Source organism: Crocuta crocuta, unplaced genomic scaffold (assembly GCF_008692635.1).
Source record: "Crocuta crocuta isolate KB4526 unplaced genomic scaffold, BGI_CrCroc_1.0 scaffold554, whole genome shotgun sequence".
In the NCBI taxonomy this organism is placed as follows: Eukaryota; Metazoa; Chordata; class Mammalia; order Carnivora; family Hyaenidae; genus Crocuta; species Crocuta crocuta.
Genome location: NW_027532171.1, coordinates 7,511 through 13,454, shown reverse-complemented (window position 1 = coordinate 13,454; position 5,944 = coordinate 7,511).

Sequence of the window (5,944 nt, the reverse complement as noted above, 5' to 3'; positions counted from 1 at the left end):
TCACTCTTGGAATTTTCATTCTATGGTTTTGAAAAATGTATAATAACATGTATCTGCTATTACAGTATCATACAAAATAGTTTTGCTGCCTTAAAAGTCTTCTGTGCTCCAGTTATTCATGATTCCCTGCCTCCTATCCCCTGGCAACCACTGTTTTGTTTTGTTTTTTGTTTTTGTTTTTGTTTTTTGCTGCTTTCAAGTTTTTGCTTTTTCCAGAATGTCATATAGTTGGAATATAATACAGTATGTGGCCTTTTAAGATTGATTTCTGTCACTTAGTAATAAGCATCTAAGGTCTTTTCATGTCTTTTCATGCATTTTAGTGTATTTCTTTTTCATAGTAAATAATATCCCAATGGGGCGCCTGGGTGGCTCAGTCGGTTAAGTGTCCGACTTCGGCTCAGGTCATGATCTCACAGTTCGTGAGTTCGAGCCCACATTGGGCTCTGTGCTAACAGCTCAGAGCCTGGAGCCTGCTTCGGATTCTGTGTCTCCCCCTCTCTCTGCCCCTTCCCTGTTCATGCTCTCTCTTTCTCTCTCAAAATAAATAAACATTTAAAAATTATAAACAAATAAATAAGTAAACAAAATCCCATTCTCTGAATGTACCACAGCTTATCTATCCATTCGCCTACTGAAAGACATCTTCATATGGATACAAGTTTTCAACTTATTTGGATAAATACCAAGGAGTGCAATTGATGGATCATATGGTAAGAGTATGTTCAGTTTTATAAGAAACCACAAAATTGTCTTCCAAAGTGTCTGTACCATTTTGCATTCCTAACACTAATAAATAAGAATTCATGCTGCTCACCAACATTTCATGTTGTCGATGATTTGGATTTTGACCATTCTAATAGGTATGTAATTGTATCCCACTGTTGTTTTAATTTGTAATTCCCTAATGACATATGACGTGGAGTATTTTGTCATGCTTATTTATCATCTGTATATATTCTTTGGTGAGCTGTCTATTCAGGTCTTTTACCCATTTTTCTTTTTCTGTTGTTCTTTTGCCCATTTTGAAAGTTTATTTATTTATTTACTTATTTTTTTAATGTTTTATTTATTTTTGAGAAAGAGATAGAGACAGCATGAGCAGGGGAGGGTCAGAGAGAGAGGAAGACACAGAATCCGAAGACAGGCTCCAGGCTCTGAGCTGGCTGTCAGCACAGAGCCCGACGCAGGACTGGAACCCACAAACCATGAAATCATGACCTGAGCCGAAGTCGGGCGCCTAACCGACTGAGCCACAAAGGCACCCCAAGGTTTATTTATTTATTTTGAGAGAGCTAGAGATAGAACAGGGGAGGGGCAGAGAGAGAGGGAGAGAATCCCAAGCAGGTCCTCACTGTCAGCACAGAGCCCTATGTGGAGCTTGATGCCACAAACCATGAGATCATGACCTGAGCTGAAATAAAAAATAAGACACTTAACTGACTAAGCCACCCAGACACCCCTCACATCTAAAAATTTTTTTTCCTGTTTCTACTGAAACTGCTTTATTTATTTATTTATTTATTTATTTACTTATTTATACTTAATATACAGTGTTATGTTAATTTCAGGTATACAATATACTGATTCAACAATTCCATATGTTTTATTGATTACTCTTCAAGATAAGTGTACTCTTAATCCCCTTCACCTATTTCACCCATCCCCCCCACCCACTTACCTCACCTCTGGTAACTATCTGTTTGTTCTCTACAGTCAAGAGTCTGGTTTTTGGTTTGTCTCTTCTTTTCCCTTTTGTTTATTTTGTTTCTTTAATTCTACATATGAGTAGAATCATATGGTATTTGTCTTTCTCTGCCTGGCTTATTTCACTTAGCATTATACTCTCTATCTATGTTGTTGCAAATGGCAAGATTTCATTCTTTTTTTAAGCTTGAATAATATTTCATTGAATATATATACCACTTTTTCTTGATCCATTCATCTATCAATGGACACTTGGGCTGTTTCCATAATTTGGCTATTGTAAACAATGCTGCAATAAACTCAGGGGTGTATGTATCCTTTCAAATTAGTGTTTTTATATTCTTTAGGTAAATACCCAGTAGTGCAATTACTAGATCGTAGGGTAGTTCTATTTTTAAGTTTTTTGAGGAACCACAACAACAGTGCACAAAATTTCCTTTTTCTCCACATCCTTGCCAACACTTGTTGTTTCTTGTGTTTTTTATTTTAGCCATCCTGACAGGTATAAGGTATATAAAAACAGTGAGGGGGCAAACCATAAGAGACTCTTAAATGTAGAGAACAAATTGGGGGTTGTTGGAAGGGAGGTGGGAGTAAATGGGTGATGACATTAAGGAGGGCACTTTTTGAGATGAACACTGGGTATCATATGTAAAAGATGAGTCACTGGGTTCTACTCCTGGAGCCAAGACTACCCTGTATGTTAACTCACTTCAAATTTAAATTTAAAAAAAGAAAAATAAAAAATAGACTTTTTAAAGGGCAGTTTTATGTTCACAACAAAATTGAGAGGAAGCTACAGATTTCTCTGTAGCCTTTTCTGTCTCCTCTCTCTCTGCCCTTCCCCTGATCGTTCTCTCTGTCTCTCTCTCTCTCTCTTTCTCCCTCAAAACTAAACTATAAAAAGTGTGCATGTGGACTGAAAAAATAAGTCTATTAAATAATAAAATATGGAAACAGGTGTATTTTAGTATTGTTTGTACTACTAGAAGACTAGTAATAACTCAATTTTTCATCAATAGAAATAAAATATGGTATTATGCACATTGAAATACATTGAAATAACAAAACCATGTATATATTTATACACAGATATTTAGAATATATTGAGAAGACCAAACTACTTATGGAACAGTATATATAGCATGCCAAATTATGTGTGAAAAGGGGGGTTAAATAAAAATATATATTGGTATTGCTTATATTTGCAGAAAGAAAACCAGTTAAACCAACAAACAAGTTAAATAATTTTTTGCTAAAGCCTAGGCATGTGTGTGTAAGTGTGCACACACATGCACACATGTGAGTGGGAGTGATACTTCTTAATTTATATATTTTTATATCACTTTTATTTCTGAACCATGTAAATTTATTACCAATTCATGAATTGGTAAATTTATTTCCAATTCTTAAATAGGTATATTTATGAAAAATAAAGTAAAAACATAACCCTGGAGGAGAGAAGCTGTTCGAGTTCTGAATACACTCCTTACTGTCAGTTTCCCACTCAGGTAGGTTATACATGTAAGTTCTAGAGAGGATTAAACTGCAAAAATGGTTCACATGAGCAGCTCCACCCAGGCCACAATTCCCTGTTGTTGGATTTCCTGATGTTTATGGAGAAACAAAGCTCTAACTAACAGATAGAGGGCCATTGTGTCTAGGGCACCAGACTCAATGTTTCTTCCTCCACTGGAGCAGTTTAGATCCCCTCCCCAACCTTATATGCCTCTGAGAATTAAGAGGTGTAAATGCTCCCTAAAATGCAGCCTTGTCTCCTACTGGAGGCAGATACAAGCTGGGCTGGAGAAAGTCATGCCTCAACTTCCCCATTTTGTTCCTCCAAAGCCCTCAATATGGACCATACATTCTTGCTGACCTCTGCTTTGCTTCTGGTTCTGTCCATTAGCACTCATGCACCCCAAGTCCCTTTAATATGACTTGGACTTGTGTAATGCTGGATAGACTCCCGAAAATTCCCTACCAAGGGTATCACAACAAGAGGTTCTAGAAGGGCCATAAATAACCACCTCTCAATGTGGCTGCATGAGAGGAGCTTGGTAAGTGGTTCTATACACTCTCTTCTGGAGATTTTGAAATGAAGAAATCTTGACTCTGTGAATTCCTGATCCATTTCTGCCTCTACAGTGTTGTGGCTCACTTATTGGTCAAACCCTCCATCACTCAGGCAATATGGTATAACCTGATAAACTTCAACAGAGCTATTTGCCTATGTTTTTTTATATGTGTTTCCCGCCAGAACACAGTCACCTCAACTCTGTTCTCGTGGAGGGAGCAAGGTGGATCCCTGGGGCCCAGTAGGTCCTGGTGAACGACAAGCATTCAATCCCTCATACCCTAAACACTCCTCAGTTCCAATGTTGCTCATTCCACTGAAAACAATCAAGGCCCCTCAAGGGACCAGACCTCTGGCTTGTGGAAATACCTGAAAATAAAGAGCAATGTGATCATGTCTATCAAAGGACATACCCAGGCATGATACTTCTTATTGCAGGTGAGTCCACAAATCCCATTCACTTGCCCTGCATTGTCTCTGTAAACAACTCTCCCACTTGTCCCACTGCACCAATGTAAGTATCTGGGATGCTCTTTTAGGTATTTCCTCCAGATCCCAGGAGAGAGCTCCAAGGACCAGCCAACCATGGCTGGATTTATACCCATCCACACCCCAGGACGTTCTGATCAACATGGTCAGGCTCCAAAGTTGAACACAGAGACAGACACTTTGTGCTGATCATTGGAATATAGCCTCTGTTCCCTTAAGACTTTTTTTTTATTACAAAATATTTATTTATTTATTTTTAAATAGTTTATTTTCAAGTTGGTTTCCATATAACACACAGTGCTCATCCCAACAAGTGCCCTCCTCCATGCCCATCACCCCCTTCACTTCTCTCCCACCCACATCAGCCCTCAGTTTGTTCCCAGCATTCAAGAGTCTCTCATGGTTTGCCTCCCTCCCTCTCCCCAACTATTTTTCCCCTTCTCCTCCCCCATAGTCCTCCGTTAAGTTTCTTCGAATCCATCTATATACATGCAAACATATGGTATCTGTCCTTCTCTGCCTGACTTATTTCGCTCAGCATAACACCCTCAAGTTCCATCCATGTTGCTACACATGGCCAGATTTCATTCTTTCTCATTGCCATGTGGCATTCCATTGTAGAGATAAACCACATCTTTTTCATCCATTTGCCANCAGTTCTAGTTGGCTTCTGGTGGAGTCTGTCGGGTTTTCTATGTAGAGTATCATGTCGTCCTTTAGACTTTTTTAGGAATAGGGCTTCCAATCCCTTCTATTATCCTTTTTGACATCCTAAATTTTATTTGGGAATATCAATATGAATTAATGATATACTCTCTCTAAAAATGTACATTTGTTCACTCTGTTTCACCTAAAAAGAAATGGAAATAATGACTAATCCAGAGCCATGAGAACACCTAGCACCCAGACTGTGGCTCAAGTACCATCTCCCACCAAAAGGAACAGCTCCTGGAGCTGATTTCAGGTCTGGGGTAGCAAATATATATATGATAAACCTGGAACCTGAAACATCAGAAAACAAAGAAGCTATCAAAGAGTGCTAATTCATGCCAAACAGTCCTGGAAGCCAACCCAAACAGTTTCCTATTGGCCAAAGATGGGACACCTATGTAGCAATAAATAGCTGCAATGGATTGAAATATTTCAAATATGTTTTATTATTAAAATTAATGTTTTGTTTATTTTTTAGATTGTAATTTTATTTATTTTTAGTACAATTTATTGTCAGATTGTCTTAAATACAAAACACCCAGTGTTCATCCCAACAAGTGCCCTCCTCAATGTCCATTACCCATTTTTCCTTCCCCTCCACCCCCCATCCACCCTCAGTTTGTTCTCTGTATTTAAGAGTCTCTTGTGGTTTGCCTCCCTCCCTATCTGTTTCTAGTTTTCCCCCTTCCTTTCCCCACGGTCTTCTGTTAAGTTAGTATTACATCTTTAGAGGGTGCAAAAGAATCATCTCATTATTTGATAATTGGCCAAAACAAGGAAAGAATCAAACATATATCCTGACTTTCTTATGTGAAATGTACTTCAGCATAGCCAGATAAAGAAAAAAAGATAGAGTTTAAATTCACCATTGTCAACTTCTAATGAATTAATGGATCTAGGAAGCAATCTTCAACAGGTGATACTATAACAACAAGAGAAAAACTGGTCAACATGTTCCTT